Raw genomic sequence first — 18,333 nt, forward strand, 5'->3', positions numbered from 1 at the left:
CCCCTGGAAACCACGTTTGATACTCATCTAATGATGACTTCAAAGACATAAACAGAAGGTGTTAAAGCCTCTATTAGATACAAGCTGAGGTATAGACATCCATTTAAACACTTAAAAGAAACACTTCTTATACATAGCATAGTTTGCATAGTGATTTGTCAGTTGGTGTTATGTGTATTTTTAATATCTTGGAGCTAAATCCGTTTGTGTAATGTAAAGGCTACATCGCTAGATTTTGAGCAAAGTAAGGCGTTGTCAAATCTAGACAGAACAAACATATCACAAGCATTAATCTCCACATATTTGATGCAACCTATATTTTGTCTTCGCGAAAGTCCATACAAAATGAGTAAAGCTTTTTTAACTCAAAGTTAAATGCTTTTTCACCAAGAACTTTTTGCGCTGCAATTCAACGGAACAGAATAAAAAAGTTCATTTGGAGCAAAGCTGCAGCATTGCAGAAAGAAGGGTTTAAAGAAAAAAGCTACGTCATGGAAATAATGACGTCAGGTCTAATTAGCCGCCGGGAAAGACTTTGTTCCAGACTGTGGGTGGGGTTTGCATAACAAAACAGGCTGAACCAAGCACAGCTATGCAGATTTTTTAAAGGCTCAGTACACTACACAGCAAACCAGTAGACAGACAGGAGGAGACGGAGAATCTCCATCCGGGTAGCGAGTTGGTGACGTAACCGTTTCCACAGGCGACGGTTTTTTTTTTTGCACTTCAGCCAATAGGGATCCGCTACATGAGCACTCGCACTCCTTCCTCCTGACGTTCGTCACATGCCCGAAGCGACGCTCTGAGAGGGGCGGGAGCCGAAGACAGACTGGGAGAGAGCGCTAGTGGAGAGTGAGAGAGAAAGAGAGGGGAAAGGGGACAGAGAGAGCATACAGGAGAGAAGAGTGAGTGTTAACCCCCCTCTTTCATTTTTTTATCTTTATTTTGCTCACCGAGGCAAGAGTGCCTTATTTAGAATACAGCCCCCCCCACCCACCACCACCATCACCATCTCTCCTGCTCCCCGCACGACCGCGTGAGGTCCACAGCACCCCTGTTGCCTGCCTCCTGTGCCGAGCCGCAAAAAGTGGGTTTCCTGGGATTTCAGAAAGAAAGAAGGAGAAGGGAGAGGACACAGCGTGTTTTCTGTGGTAGTTGTGCGTGGGGTCAATGCAAGGGGAGTGTCCGTGCAGGCCGGTGAGTCGCAGGCGGACAGCCGGTGGTTATTTTGAAAGCGGTTCCGCGGCGCGCGCCGCGGTTCTGGGAGGGCGGGGCCGGAGGTGGGGGGTGACGTCGCGCTGGTTTTTTTAAAATCGGTGTTTTTTGGGAAGACCCCCCTCCCCTCCCTTCACCTACCCGACACACTGCATGAGGAGTCGAGCAGAGTAGCGGAAAACTCGCTTAGCTTAGGTTGCATTTGGAAACCCTTATTGAGTTGTTCGGCGATTAAATTGACAGGCTCCTTTTTTTTTGTCCTGTTGAGCTTCCGTTGAGAAGGATCATCATCGGTCATTATCTGAAAAGAGGCAACGTTTTTAGATAGACGCGTGCATAGATTTTTTTTTTTGCTCTTAAGCTCATAAGCCACTCGCTCAAGCCGGAGTGAGTAAATCAAGAAAAAAAGTGAAGTTTTTCTCTTCACGTAAGGAAGAAACACTTTTCTCTGACTCGGCTGAATTTTATTTATTTATTTTTATTTGGGGAAAAAAAGGTTGAAAGGGAAGACTCGCTTCAGCTGTCATTGTCAAGCGTAATTTTCGTGCACTCTGGAGAGGATTTATTGGATGGAGGTAAGTCTACGTTTCTCTATAGGTTCGTGACGTGATTATGTTCAATCTTGAGTCCGATTAATTAGGTAACTCGTAATTTTGCACTTTCAGACATTTCTTATGTAATGAAGCAGGATTCGCCTTCAGTTGCATTTCAATCTAACCTACGTTAGGGTACTGAAATATGAATGATATTTTGTTTGTCTTGCGTATCTTTCACTTTGCTTCGCTCGTTTTCTCCGCTGTATGAATTTTGTACGTGATCTGAGCAAAGATAACTATGGGAAGTAAAGGAAAATCAATATAACACCAGATTTTCTTCCTCGGGGTTCATAGGCCGAGCTTTTAAAATAACCCTAGCTCACTGCTTTTTGCCTTCCTCGCAGTATAGAGAAACTTTATTTTTCGAAACCCCAGATCCAAATCTGTCTAGGTGCAGTCTGCGGGAGTCGAAGTTTAAAGGAATAATAAACCCAGAAATCCAGTCTGCGACCCGGTAGCATCAGGAGTCGGAAGAAATACAATTCCTGTCAGAAATCTTTAATTTTATAGCCAGATTACCTCCGTTGTCGAGGTCCCCGATGTGCAGGAAAGAGTCTGTAATGGATGTTAATGGGAATGATGACCTATTTTTATTTTGCCTTACTTGATTTTTTTTCCGGCTTCGTCGATGGCGCGCTTCAATCCTATTAATTTGTTTGCAATAAGAGAAACAACGCGCCGTTTGACCTTGAGTTTATATTCTCCAAAGAGTCTTCTTTGCAAATGCACCGAGCACAAACGGCCGTACGTCGTCGGCTTGCAGCTGCAGAACATGTTCCGATGGGGAAGAGTTTGGTATCCTGTTTGTCAGCTGTTCCGACCAGACTCGCCTTCAGTTACAGGATCTGCGTTCCGCCGTGCTGACAGTCGAGGGATAACTGTTCATTGACACTTGCTGTCCAGTACCTCGGTCCCTCTTTCTTGAAGGGGCTTGTATTGCTTATAGGAATCCTATTGCCTTCATCGCTGAAGTCCTGTCAATCGGTTGTAAAGGCAACTTGCACGAGCGCTTCCTGAATGCGAAAAGAGTCGTATTTTTCCGTCCATATTAATAAGGCTGACTGTATATGCTGGTATAATATCAGTTAATTTCGAAGATTTAGGAAAAAAACAGCAACGCTTGTTTAACATGCAAGAGAAAGAACCATATAAACCAACAGCTGGTTAAGTCTATTCACGTACAAAAAATGTACTTTAAATGGCAATGCACTTGTTCTTGTCGCCAGGTAATAGGCGTGTGATATCAGCTAGCTAAGTGACTCAACGCGCCAAATATAGATGTTTAAGAGACTTTGCTGCTAGAAGACGACTCTTGTTTTATGCAGATCGCCACCCCATCCCCCATCTACCATATTAAAATGTGTGTATATATACAAAAGCTCATTTATCAGCGGTCCGATGGCATCCCTGGTTCTCTCTGCAGGAATATCTTGAACTGCTCTTGTAACTTGTGCATTAAAGGGCCGATGCAAGCTGGGAGGTACAAAGTTAACCGCAAGTTGTGCTGAAAAAGTTCACCAAGTTCTGTCATTAACGCATCACTCTTACAGTGTTCACGTGTTCGAGTTTTTTTTTTAACTTCGGAAGCACTTTGTTCATGTAATTAAAACTACATTGCCTTCTTTTGAGTGTTGTATGCCATACATGTGCTTGTTGGAAGAGCAGTTTAATCGAATTGTTCACAAGAAAGAAATGCACACAGTACAGGCTATTTAATTAACCTAAGTGTCAGATGGTTCAGAATGTTAATCAGTGTTCTTAAATATTAAATGACATCTGAATGTTACCTGCATGCAATAAAGTAGAGAAAAAACATTTTTATGATCTGAAGTAGGATATAGAATGTTAACCACATTGCACTCTGTAAAACTCAGTTAATACCTTCTTTCCTAGTATTTAAAAATACTTTTTCCTCTTTTGATGGATGCTTTCATTAATGAATACCTCATCCATCACATAGAATAACCTTTAACTACATGATTGCCAAATGAGGTTATGGAGGCTTTTGGACCAAAACTAATTTCACTTGTGGCTTGATTGCACAAAAGCAGGCTTGATAGATTTCATCAGGTTTCACAATCAGGAAACGGCAACATGACAAACTGTGCAAAAATAAGTATCATCCTTCTTTACATTTTTATAGGGGCCCACGGAAATAACCACATCCTCAGATATTAATGAAAAGATGTATACGATTTGCATTATCTGGTAACATATGCAACTGTTCTTAAACATTTAGATTTAAAAAATGGTACCACAAGTTGTGCTTGCTATTTCAAGAATTTAAGGACCTGAAATATTTTAATGTTTAATATGATCCTGTTTTAGATAGATGGGGAAATGATCAAGTGATTAAATCATAAGCATCTTGTCAGTGCCAAAATCAAAGTATAGAAGATTGGAATTTAAATAATGGTGAGCAGTGTAATGGATGTCCTGGATTTGTTGAATTTTAAAGTATGTACATTTTCAGTTGGTAAAAGGCAAATATTTTAATTTTTTTCTCAAAGGTGTTTATATTATTAAGATTAAACATCAAGCGGTTGTATCTGTATCCATTTTTCATCTACATTTCTTGTGTTTCTGTTCTCCTTACATAGAAAACTTGGATACTGTTTTATTTGGGATTCACAATGTTGAAAGGAACATGTTTGCTGCTAGTCACAAACAAATCAAAATGGTATTCTCTTGAGAAGGATCATTTAACCTTTTTGTTTTAGTTATTTGAAATTAAAATGCTTTGGTTAAATCAGTTGCCGTTAATGGAAAATCAACTATTTGTTTTCTTGCAACTGTATTGATGAATGGAACAGTGATACTTTTTAACAATGAAGTGATAATTTTGCATTTAAGTTGAGGATATTTGAATCAAAATTCATTCAGTGTAGATAAAATTGTTTTGGGAATTGACATGTGAAGCTCACATCTAATATTTCACTGAGCTTTGAATTATGGATTTCCAGTTAAAGCATTGAAGCAGGGTTATGTTTAACTTGACCTGGAAGACTAGGTTTCTGCAGAATTTGGACTCAATTAGGTCTGTTGCACAGTAATGAATGTGATTTGCCCTTTAAGTCTGAATAACTACACAATGCATTCTAACATGAGATTCTATTAAGGAAATGTAAATTAATAAAATACATGAAAATTAGAGCTCTTTTGAGGACTTAAGATTTAGCAAAGGTATATTTTTTGTATTATCGTTCATTTTTTAAAATAGGTTATGTAATTATCAGAGGTGGCATTGAACAGAATTAGCATCAAGGTACAATCTAAAATACAGTATTCAGATATTTGATATGATTGTGAACTGCATTACAGCAGCTATAGTTAACATAACATTTTCCTGTGGTGGTTTAGAAAGTATATTTGTATATTTATATTTATATAATTGATATGTTAGGGAAATGGGTAAGAGTATAAGTATGAGAATCTGTAATATTTACAGATTGAAGTAACTACAATAAACTAGTTATTGAATTCTTAAGATTTAGCAGATAAGCTGCCAAGGTTTCTTGTTAGCTACAGTAATTGTAATTGTCTCATTCAGTTCAATGAAGGTCTGCCATATAATAGAACCATCATATTTGCTGCCATCTTTCAACTAAATCTGAGGTATTTACAAACTCACAGGACTTTGGAAGTCTTCCTTACTTTTATTTAAATGCATTTGTTTTTTACATTTGAGCACATTTCATTCATATGTACTGTGAAAGTTTTGCATGAATGTTAGAAACTTTACTGTGTCAATGAAAGTGGGCTTTTTTGCTATCAATTTTCTTTAGAAATAATTCTCCATTTGGAAAAGGGAAATATAGCACTGCCAGTGTAATCAGTATGATCTTTCTCCTTAAAGGAAATGAAGTTGTGTGCTTGTAACCGCAGAAGTCTGAAGATGCAGGACTAACTTACTTGGTGTTATGTCTGTCTGGTTTATTTTATGAAGTTCTGCTGCATTTGAGGTTTCTTCAATTGTGCAAAGGTTGAAAAGTCTCTGATTTGCTAATGAATTTGTTGAAGGTACTTCAACTCAATACTTCACAGTATGCAAGAAGAATGCTAATTATAGACCTCTATAGACAAAAAAGTCTGTTTCACCTTTGGTTTGCGCTTTAGACACTGTTCTGTTTATAACTGTAGAGTGTAAAGAGCCTGCCTTGCACTGTATAATGTAATATCCTGTTTATTTGAATTGTCTTGATGAAGTTTACATCTTAGTCATGACCATTGATATTCTGCATATTACTGTTGCAAATGCTTTTCAACTTTTTCTTTATATTCTTCCCAAAGAATCCTTTAGACAGTTTGGGCTGTAAGTCTGTTTTACAGAGCTTATCGGCAGTTTCGTTTTCCTGTTTTTACACGCTATTCAATCTATGAAATGAGTTTGCCCCTTGCCTCTTCGATGTGTATTGCTTAGTTTTTACTGTACTTATTTAAATACCCAGGAACCTTTTCACCTTGATGTAGCTTTTGCTTACTTTGTGAGTTTTAACATAATTTGATTGTCACGCTTATGTCTTGCCCATTATAAGTAATAGTCTACTATCTTCAGATAATCTTGACTGCTCAGTTTGTATGTGTGTATATTAACTGGATAAGTGATCTCTTGAGCATCACTTGCTAAAAACCTATTTGTACGTGACATACTCTAATTTTCATTACATTGGACCATCCAAAATCTTATTTGCAGTACTTTTTATATAAAGGTCTTAGAGTTCATTTTCTTCTAGAATTTATATCATAGTGCTATTTTAACTTCTGTGGCAATATATTCTTGTGTGTGGTGTTTCATAGGTGTTCGAGCTAGTTAGATAGTGCTAAAAACAATTTTCAGTTGGCTTTTCTAGGAGAGGTCTTGTACTGATTTGAGTGGTTAATTTGGAGTAATGTCTTTAACAGTAATCAGATTTTTCGAGTGGACGTTTAGTTACGCATCTGCACCTCAAAGGGTATTTTTTATTGGTACCGTATGGATTGTGGACCTTCACCTTGTACCCTTCATTTTTTACAGAAAAATACAGTTTTATATTTAATGAATATGAGTTAAGGGAGCACAATGTTACAAAATTATGCTCATTTTTAGTAAGTTTATATGCTGCCGTATTAGCTCTGCTCCATGTGTTATGTGTAAGTAATTTACCTCCATTTTGTTTGAGCTACAGTAAGAATACAAAAGTAGAATACCTAAAATATTTCTGTAACTAGATGAATTCCCTGCTTAAATATTTGGTTTCACATTCTCACTGTACAATGCCGAGAGCCAGCACAACAGATATTTGAACCAATAGCTCATCAGTGCAATGTGTAATTTCTATCCAATTTATAAGTTTTCTTCATGTTGAAGTTTCATTGTTCGTTGCCAAAGCAAAAACTGAAATGTCTATAACAAGTCTATAAAATAGGATATTGCTAAATGTATGTTTTATGTTAGGTGATGCATTAGTAGCTGTATATTGTTAAATTCTTTTAGCCTTTTTGTATATTTTGTCATTATTTTCAGGTATATATGATTTATATTAGCAATGCCTAGATTGCACTATTCATCTGTTAATCTGCTTCTTCATTTAACGATTCCACTAGTTTTTTTGCACAGGTTTGTATTTTTTTATTCCTAAGCAATACAATGCCTTGTGAGTCTATAGTAGGGTGGGTTGTCAAATGTTTAAAAAAAGACTGGGTAAACACAGTTATGTTGATGTTAAAAAGGATGTACACAAAACCATAAATGTGTGTTGTGCTCTTGTTTTCCCAGTACTAGGTTTGTGCCATTGCCTTTCTTATCTGTCTTGAACAGGGTGAGTTCCAGACTTTGACCTTTTAATAGAACCCCAGTGTGTGCGCTTTCATTTCATGTAAAACACTACAGACAGGCCTTATGCTTAAAAATTAATGTACACAAAACTTACAGAAATGACAGAGGGTAGCAATAGCTTAGCTTTAAAAGGGCTGTGGTCTGCAACAGTTAACCAAGGCAGCTAGATGAGCTGGTCCCTGGCTTCATACAGGCCGAGAACCTCTTATTTTAGCATTTTACCTTATAGCTATAGAACAGACAGCACTCAGCATTATATTAGGAAATCACCCTTTTCAAATATCAATATTTTAAAAGAAAAAGAAAATTGCATTACATGCTTGTAAGTTTTAGATCTCACTCATGTGTAGCTGGTAACACTTGGCAATAGGAGGATGTCAAACTTGTGCTACACGATTCTTGTTCAAATTTTGTTTGAGCTAACATATACTTGTACAAACAGGTCTTCTGTCAAACTTGTGTGGCTGTTCACTTGATTCTTTTATCAGTTTCAGTATTTTGTCTGGTGGAGTTCATTAACTCTTAAAAACTTTGTAGAAAAAGTAGACCCGTTTCTTCAGTTGATTGGTATACAGCGCTTCCCTGCAGGAAAAAGCTTAGACCAGGTGGTAACCTAACCCCCCTCCGATAGGTTGTTGTACTATCTTGTGAACTAACTAGTTTCTACTGGTGTCTTAGTAGAAACTAGTTAACTAGTATCTTAGTAAAAAATATAGGCTGACAAGATGCTGCCTGAGGAAGGTTTTTATGCTTGAAATGTGTAGCTATTTGCTATTTTCTGTATGTGCCAAGCCATTGTGTTCTAATTACTATTGAGAGGCTGTTTATTATTTTGCGCTCACTCAGGCAAGATGTCTTTTTTTTTTCCACCACTTTGAAAATTAAGTGGGAAGCATAGACAGTATTTTTGTGACCTGATGATTCACCTGTGAGGAAAGACTGAATATTTTGGGGTGGGGTCATCGATTACTAACACAGTTCTCAAGGATCCAAAACCCTAATGTGTGAGGTTTTCCATCTAAAATTGAGATTGGACATTAACATTAATGGGGTCTGTAACTTTTTCTAATTTTCGTTTGCTACTTCATTTTTTTAAATCTACCTAGATTTGATACAAAAGTGAGATTTTCAGACAAAGCATTAGACTGAGAGTTGGTCCTAATGCGTGAGACTTGAGAGTTATGCTGTTACATAACAGTATTACTATATAGGTTCCTGTGTAGATTTTGTCAGCATTTGTTTGGTCAGCTGCCTTCCTGGCCTTTATAGAAGTATGCAAAACCCTGAATGTGTCTAGGGGTGATCCCTTTGGATTGGAGATGTTTTAAATAATGCTCATACTGTCACTTATGTGTGTCTTTCCTTTTTTTCTTCATAAAATTTTTCATAGGCCTACATACTGACTATTTTGGAATGTTTTATTATTTTGCTGTTATATTTCACATTTTGTACTGTTGTGCTTTAAAACAATTTTTGTACCTCAGGTGCAACCAGTCCACGGCAATCGTTAGTTTACCAGCTTTTACTACCTTCCCTGTTTTCACGTTGTCCTTCCTTAAAGATGTAATACACTTGTAAATAACAATCTTAAAATGCTAAACTGTGCAATCAACAGCTTTTTAAAAATCTATAGAATCTTGCTCCATCATGATTTGCATTCCATTTTGTGCTTTTTAAAAAACATTTCTAACTCCCACAAAGCTTAGAATGCCCTCAGGTTTTTTCAATCTTTGTGCAAAGTTAGTGTTGCCAATGAAAGCCAAAGAATTGGTGTGAACGGGAGATGATCACGTAGTGTAGGGTATTGCAAATAAATGGTTGTAAAAGATAATTCAGTAAAGAGCACAATTGAAATAACATTTTTGTGAACCTTTTTCATTACAGTTTTAGAGCATATCAGTCTCCTGAAATCATGAATACAAGCAGTAAAAAGCTCCATATAATTAGAAAAGCCAGGATCTTAAGTCAAGAATGAGATCACTGGTGTTTCAAGCAAAGTACCAACAGCTTTTTCACTGTGATAAAATCAGCAAACGATATTTTTGCTGCTGTGAAATACAAAGTTGTTCTTGGAGACTAAATCTGTTAAATTCTATTTGTTTTTATGGAGTGGATATTTGCCTGATGTCTTTTAATATGCAGTTATTTGCCCTACTGGGCTTGCAAGCTACTAGTTAATTGCCAACCTATGAACTCTCAATGGTGGGATGGCCTCATGATTAGAATCCTTTCCTCCAGTGTAGGGTGCTGGTGGTACAACATGAACAATTACTATTAATTGTGGTACTTCAACAATTTTGAAATTCAGGGTCCGAGCAACAAGGTTTCTGGAACTCAATTTTTATGACTGTTTTGTCTTCTGCCATTATTTGAAAATGTATACGAAATCTAAAGCCCTGGGTAAAAGCTCATGGAGTCTTCCAGGATTGCAAAGGCCTTTGAAGTTGTGACGGTTAAACAATTCTACTTTGCCACATACGTTTCGACTCTCATCTTAGTTTTTAGACAGTTTGAGGAAATGTCTCAGACAAAAATCTTAAAGCTAAATGAAGCCAAAGGTAGTGCTTAAAGCAGGTAGTTGGCTGTCAAGATTCATGACAAGTTGCTTTCTTGAAAACATGCCATTCAAATTGGGTGAATGTCAGTCTCACAGTTTGTACACAGCCCTAAGTGAGTTTTCAGAAAGATTTCAATTTTCAGGATATATAGTTTGACCTCCACATTTGATTCCTCAACCATTCAACCTTGCATGACAGATTGGAATGAACTTGGGTGAATCCAAGGTAATGTCTGTAAACTAGGTCTCAAGGAGCCATAAAACCAGCCAGTCAAATTTAGGTAATCAAAGGTTTGCTTAAAATGCTTATCTTAATAAGCATTTGCCAGCAGTCATATCACCCTGCAACTCACAACTGGCAACCCACTGAAGTTAAGCAGGTGTGAGCTTGGTCAGTACCTGGATGTGAGACCTCCTGGGAAAACTAAGGTTGCTGCTGGAAGAGGTGTTAGTGAGGCCAGCAGGGGGTGCTCACCCTGCGGTCCATGTGGGTCCTAATGCCCCAGTATAGTGACGGGGACACTATAATGTAAACAGGCGCCGTCCTTCAGATGAGATGTAAAACCGAAGTCCTGACTCTCTTTGGTCATTAAAAATCCCAGGGTGTCTCTCGAAAAGAGTAGGGGTGTAACCCCAGCGTCCTGGCCAAATTTCCCATTGGCCCTTACGAATCGTGGCCTCCTAATAATCCCCATCTATGAATTGGCTTCATTACTCTGCTCTCCTCCCCACTGATAGCTGATGTGTGTGGAGTGCTCTGGCGCACTATGGCTGCCGTCGCTTCATTCAGGTGGGGCTGCATATTGGAGGGGAGTCCCCATTACCTGTAAAGCGCTTTGAGTGGAGTGTCCAGAAAAAGCACTATATAAGTGTAAGCAATTATTATTATTATTATAATTATTATTATTATTTTATTATTAATGTGTTTCAACATTTAGAGGTGACTATTGCAGGCTTGCAGGAGGAATATGTGACTATTGGAGTTGTAGTCCATAGCTTAAAACGATTGGTCACATGATGTTATCAGCCATATACAACCTTTTTTGTCAAATGAAAATGTGTCTTCTAAATCTTTAATGAGTGCAGAAAGGGTCATGGTTACTGTAGAAGACAGTGCCCTAGTAAAAAAATAATCTTGCCCATGAAGGGTAGATCTTATAACCCCTTACAGAGTGCACAGTGCCTCATGGTTATTCTAGTACACAAGTTACAAGTTCTTTGAAACTTTGTAGTTCATTACATGTTTACACAAACACATTTACTGAATTAGGGTTTAAGAATTGGTTTGAGATGCAGCTCTTTCAGGCTGAATGTATTGGTTCCAAGCATAAAATGATACTATATCTGTGAAACATCCTGTTTGACTTAGTATTGTGTATAGCCTTTGAAAGATATTCTTAACAAATTTACAACACATTACCAAATAATTAAAATCATTAATAACATGTTAGTGCTAATAATGATTTAAACTTTTAACAGATACCTCAACTTTTTATAACAGGTTTCATTAATTAGGCTTTTAGTTGATCATGCTCTCTATAGTATACAACAGGAACTGTACTAGTTAATCTTCATAAGTTACTTCATGCGAAAGAATCCTAACCTGCATGTGTAGCTCGCATTTTTAATTTATTTCTGTCTCTGTTTTAAGGGTGGTAGTTATGGTAAATTGGCTGGAAGTGTGAGTGATAAAAGAAAAATGTGTAAGTGCATCTGCTAAGACTTGAAAAATGTAAAAGATTTTTGTTTCCAATACTAATCTATTGCATTTTTAATGCCTGTCTTTACAGTAACAAAATGTTTACTAAGCACTGTGTAAAGTCAAATTTATTTTTGCTTTGCAGTCAATAAATTTGTTTGTTAATGAAATTAGGAATTATAGAGAAGATAATATACATTTTTAATTTTAGGTTATTCCATGTATATATTTGGTCAAATTAAAACAAACGCAAACATTGATTGTATTAAACCCAATGATTTCCACTGACCTTAGGTATTGGGTTATTTTCATTTATGTAAATTTCATAATGTGAAAGTTAGAATGTGGTTGACAAATCCTTTGAGGCAATGGCTGCTTGAAATCTTCATTGTATTGAGCTCACCAAACTGTCATCATGAGATGCTTTGCCAAACCTTTGTTTTAGCCACTTAGAGAACAGTCAGATGAGAGCACGTGATTGTTCATTGGTATCTGATCCCTAAATACTAAGTCTTCCTAGTATATAATATATTCACTGGGGCTCAGGTGTAGCAGATATGTCACAGTATAACCATCTGATTCTCCTCTGACATGTGAAAACTATTGTTTTCACATGTCACATGACATGTCATTTTCACATGACATGAGAATGTGCATTGTCCTGCTGAAATGTTGCTTCAGAATGAGCCCAGAATGGGACAGCAAGTAACTTCTCAAGACCCGATGAATGCTGTATAACCAGGTTGCTGTCACGAATGCAGTTCTGTAGAGACTAGACAGTCTTGTTCACACCACACTTGGTCTTCCTTCATAGAGTGGTCTGTTATACTCAAGGATTATTAGAACATTTGTACACACTCACTGACATTCATCAGGCCAGAAATCAATTATTTTTTTAAATCTTGATTTATCCATAAGAAGGTGTATGTCCACAATTTTGTTCACCAATGTACTAATGTTATTAAGGTGATCACTTGATAAGTGGGGCACAAAGTTCCAGGCTTTTCCAGGTTACATCACCTCATCTGTATCCAGTCATCTCTAATAAGGTAACTTAAAGTCAAAGTCATGAGACTGCATCAGGGGTGGTCATGAGTGATCAATTAATCAAATTGATGACAATTGGATAATCAGTATGTTATATGCAGTATATATTAGTATCTTTTAATCAGTAGGAACAAGGTGAGGTTAATTCCATGCTAAGAAGTGGAAAAAATGTTGTGGCTATAGACTGTAAAAAAAACAAAACAAAAAACTTTTGGCTTCTTCAGGTATATCTTAATACATTTTTCTGTTTTAGATTAACTTTTCCTTATTCCTCTGCAGCAAACACATGCCACTCACTAAATCATTTAATCAATGTATCAAGCCTGTGAGTTTCACATAAAAACTCCCTTTTGATCAGCTCGGTTGTCAATAAATATTGACATGACTTTGTCTTAAAACGTGAACATACTGTACCTAGTTCAAGATTGCATTGCCGTTTTCTTGAAATCCTTTTCAATTAACTGTTATGTTTCTTTTGGTGTTGTAAAAAGAAAACCCAAACTATCTAGTGGGTGGGGATTAATTCTTGTGTATGATCCATAGTAAATCTGTTAAATTTTTTTGTAAATTCATTGTATAATAAGAATGCTTCAGCTTTTTATTTATATTTGTTTCTGTCTAGAACAGATTCTTATATCAAACGATAGTGTATGACCTGAATTCAAATGAGTTGAAAGTTCTAATGATAATGGTTTTATTAGATGTCCATTCTTTTGTACTGTCATTTCTTTGGATGTGCTGTTTTAACATCTGTTATTGAACGTGTTATGTTTCCATTTGGGCTTTTCAATGAATTTTGCATGAACCTCTTTGTTGATCGGCAGCTGAAATGGCTTTCTGGTATTGTTAGAGCCCTTACCATTGTGCCATTTAACTTCTGTAGGAGGTGGGTATCTTTTAACAGTTTAATTTCAGGTGCTGAAGTTAATGTTATCTAACGGTAACTATGGTGCAGTCCTGTGGAGGAATAATGTGCATTTTGATTTGAAAAACATTTGGTTATCCTTAGATCAATTTTTATAAAATTTCGGTTTTAGATGCATCAAACTTCAATGCGACCCGATTCGGTTATGGTAACGATATAGCCAAGTATTCAATTTTAATAAATTCTGAGGACTTGAAGTCTTCTAGTCACTGGAATAGGTGTTGCAGTTCTGTAGTTGTGGGATGCTTTGTAGAACATCTGAATTGTTTTGCCTCAGGCACAGGGGCATGCATTTGGAAAACTGTATCAACAAAATACAGTACAGGCAAGCATGTGTACCATTTTCTATTGACAAATGCCGAGCTGTATTATAGGCTACTAAGGTCAGAAGGGTTTTTTAATTGGATATCATCCACATTTCATGATTTGCTGTTTTTAAAACATCATTTAATTACAACATCCCGGTCATTTTCCCCCAGTGGTTACTTCTACAGCTGTCTGTATCTATTTGCCACCATATATTAGTATGTAGTGTGAATAATGGTTTTTGTTTTCAAAACCATTGCTCTTCTGCTATCATTAGTAAAAAGTGGATATTCTTTCTATAAATAGGTTTTATGGTAGAAGGGTTTTATCTGGGGGGAAAGTTCCTGCTCTGTTGTGAGTCTAGTGCATAGTGCAAGTGGCATGGTGTAATTCAGTTTATTAATGTACTAGCAATGATGCATTGTCATCCATTAGTTAAAAATGTGTGGATCTATCGAAGTATCAGCTTTGTTATAAAATCAAAATTTAGAAAAGTGATTAACAACAGTCTTTTACCCACAAAAAACTTAGTGTTGTTTTTAAACACATACTGTCACTTTTAGGGGCTTGTTTTGGGATATGAGGCTACTTAACAAAATGTAGCCAGTAACTTTAAGGGTTACTGCTGTCAGTTGCTATGAGATCTTGAGATCCTAGATGTTCAGGGATGTAAAAGAGTAACAGAGCTTAGAGCACATCATTTCAAACACCTTTAAAACCGGGTTTTAATATGAACTTAAATGCTTAAGTATTGCAACCAGTGGTTGAAATGGTACCTAAAGCACTGATTTTCTGTATTTTACATTTTTGTTCTCTGTGAATCTTTTGTGTCCAGACTTAATTTCTCACAAATCATTTCTATAAATCCTTTCATATTTGTGTCTTAAGCTTAATGCTTCAGCATTCATTGTTGAATCCAATACAGAATGTATTCTGAAATTACCAACTTGAATCGACACAAAGTCATTAATAGCAGAAATGGTAGTAACATTTTAAAATGCATTTAATTTAAAACTTTCTCACTGAAAAGCACAGCCACACTTAATTTTATTTTTGCTCTAAAATGTAATGGGTGAGATCCTAATGGGACACTAAGACTCTGCAGTGATGACAGTCTTGATTAAAACTAAAATATCTTTAGTTGTTCTGTCCAGAACTTTTAATATAATTGAATCAATCTGACCATTACTGTGTGCATGGAAGTAATAAGATAGCAATTCATTCTGTATAACTGGCAGTAGTGCTACACATTGGATTCGAAATATAATGGAAGCTACTGTTTTATAGTCTATTCCTCAACTATATATCCTGCTTAAGTATTAGTGTGGGACAATACCATTTTCATTTCCTTTATGTTCACCCACTTTAATTATTTCCACTCCTGTTACCTAATATTCAATAGCTCTGTTGTCACAGAAGTTAATCTTTGTGTGTTTGAGTGAGACTGAATTCCCATTAAGGCAGAAGCACAAGAATGCTTACAAAACAAACTGATTTACTTGTGCATTTTTTAAACTAGCATGATGTATAGCATTTAAGGTACATCAAAATTGTGAATTGTTCCAGCAATTTGAAATTGTGTAGCTAAATGTACCCATTTTCATTTAAGATGTTTTTTGGATGTGATATGAAGTGGTGTAGTTCAGTTTGTAAATCCCAAACTTTTTTAGCATGCACCCTGTTTGTCTATAGGATACTGGTGTGAAATTCAGTTAAGCATGGTTTTTTGTATTTTGACCAGAGTTAAGCAGTTGCACTCAAAATCTGTGTTCAGTTATGCTGTTATAATAATAGTATAATATGGATGGTATCAGTAACGCTCCATCTAAGATTATATTATTGTTCTCGAAAGTAAAATATCTTGCAGAAAAAAATGCAAATGCTTTATTACAATAAAAGACGTATACAGTTCATTTGCACAAACTAAAATGATTTGTCATACATTATGTAAAATGTAGGTGAATTTTTTTTCATCTGCATCAGTTAATGAGCTAGTTAAAGACTACAGATATTTATAATATTGTGTAGATGTTTTCAGCATGATAGTGTAACATCTTATTGTGAGTTACATTACTCATTTTCCAAATGAATGAATTCAGTGTTTTCCAATGGTGTCTCATTTTGTGAAATTTCCAAATGATGCATTCAGTTCTTTAAAAGTTTTAGATTTAGACCTGAATTTAACTGAAAATTTAAATTTTATTTTGCCTCTTCAAAAGGTTAGAATACTTATACAATGATTTAATTTTTGTTTTTGCTTTGAATATGTGGTGTAATTTAAGTATTTAGCAAATTATTTTCAAAGTATCATGATTGCATGCTTGGAAGTAATAAAATGTCTTAAGTATTCTATGGTCGGAATACTTTTGCAAGGCATGGTATATAAAAAACAGTACCCTTTGTCTGCTAGTATCTGTTAAAAACATTTAATTTGCTGTTAGTTGTATTGAACAATGTACAAAGTGTACTGTGGATGGATAGTTCTCTAGTGATATTTCCATTTTTGCTGCATACTACAGTTTCATGTTAATTGATAAATGGACATGGTGGGGTTGCTTTTCTACAACTGAGTTTATAGCTTTTATGATTTTTTTAAATATTTAATGAATCACATAGTTGGGGATAAGACATTACCCCTGGTGTTTGGAATTTAATTTAGGTCACCTAAACTGTATTTTCTGCAACTGCGTAGATTGCTTGTGGAGTTCCACATAGTTAAAATTTAAAATTATACTGTATGCTTGACTTGAAGTATAGCGGAACCTCAGCTATTGCATGAAACTACTGTTAAAAAATGGGGGAGATGTCTTAAATTAGAATGCTAAACCTTTTTTAGAATCAATTTTCTGCCAGTACAACCAGAAGACCTTCATTGTATATCACTGATAATTATTTCACCAATTTAGTTGAACAGGCTTAATTTAGCAGATTAATCCCATGATAGGCAAGTTTTAATTTAACTTACACCCATTGTCTACATTTAGGTTTCTGTAGCCTTTGCACTGTGTAAAACTTCTTTAAAACATACTATCCTTAAATAAGCCTTATATTCAAGGCTGTTCAGCTAATTAGGTTCCCAACTTTTATGTATTTTATTGCTAATCTTTTAAATGATTTGCAGTTCATTATACCTAATCGTTTGAAGTAAATTAATATTCTACAATTAAATATAACTTTCTCAGATTTTTTTCCTTCATTTGAAACTTGTTTTAACTATTTAAGGTAACTTTCATAAGTTGAACTTAAAAATTGCATGTTGTAAAGGAGAAGATCATGTATCGTGTTTTTGCATCTGAAGCGGTGGTACTCTACTCTGAGTATGTTACACAACTCCATGCGTCATATCCAGTACATTTACGGGGGTCACATTCACAGAACATTGTTACAAGCACTGCCAGAGTGGGGGATGGGGAGGAGTAGTGGGGGACTGACTTGCACAGGGATTGCTAAAAATAACCAGCCATAGCAGCCTAGTAATGAGGGATCCCTGGAATTGCTGTCCTTGACTTGCACTGGGTAAGTCTTGGCATGCAAATGGACTCTGTTTGCCAGTCATGTACCCTTTGTTTCCTTTATTTAAACAAAAGGAGGAGAGGAATTACCTTTATTTTTGTATTTATTGTTTATTTTTCAGTGTAACAACCTACTGACTACTTTGAAGCTGAAAATGATTGCTTAGTACCAGTTACTGAATGTTATCTAAGCACACTTCAGTAACTGACATTTCAATGTAATTTAGGACATAAGCTTATAGAGTAGCTTTCTTAGTTCCATATGATCTAATTTACTTAAAAATTTTGAGATTTGAGCCAATCTTTTAGAATGTTTCTCACTATGTGCTGGGGATTTTTCAGTCACAATCTGATTTTTTTGTTGCATTTAGCTGTGTTTTTGTATATTAAAAACACATCTAATTGTGTACTCCAAGACTGAAATGATCAACAGCAATGTGGGGAAACAAAGTCCAATAAATATGTACATTGGTCAAAAGAGAATTATGCAAAATAGTTTAGTAGCAGGCTTTTAGGATTTCGATTCCCAGTTTTCTGTTTGAAAAGGAAGTAAATTTGTGTGGGCCACAGTAAATGTGTAAAGGAAGGAGGGGATTGTGATAGCTGATTTTTTTGTTTGCAAAATTATAATTTCATGCTGTTCTTTTTTGGCCTATGCTTT

The 18,333-nt window shown here is 35.9% G+C and overlaps 1 protein-coding gene across 5 annotated transcripts in view; it reads left to right on the top strand.

The window, feature by feature from the left end:
• Positions 1 to 674: 674 nt before the first annotated feature.
• The window catches only part of atp2b1a (ATPase plasma membrane Ca2+ transporting 1a), an 80,087-nt gene continuing 62,428 nt past the window's right edge, over positions 675 to 18,333 (top strand). Inside the window, exon 1 of one of the 5 annotated variants that reach the window (XM_088647175.1) lies at positions 675 to 1,087. The gene's annotated coding sequence lies outside the window, so the exon portion shown is untranslated. Of the gene's footprint in view, positions 1,088 to 1,211; positions 1,791 to 18,333 lie in introns of those variants that run through there. The other 4 variants (XM_088647174.1, XM_088647178.1, XM_088647173.1 and 1 more) reach the window with 4 other exon arrangements.

Source organism: Lepisosteus platostomus, chromosome 9 (genome assembly GCF_059453375.1).
Source record: "Lepisosteus platostomus isolate fLepPlt1 chromosome 9, fLepPlt1.hap1, whole genome shotgun sequence".
Classification (NCBI taxonomy): domain Eukaryota; kingdom Metazoa; phylum Chordata; class Actinopteri; order Semionotiformes; family Lepisosteidae; genus Lepisosteus; species Lepisosteus platostomus.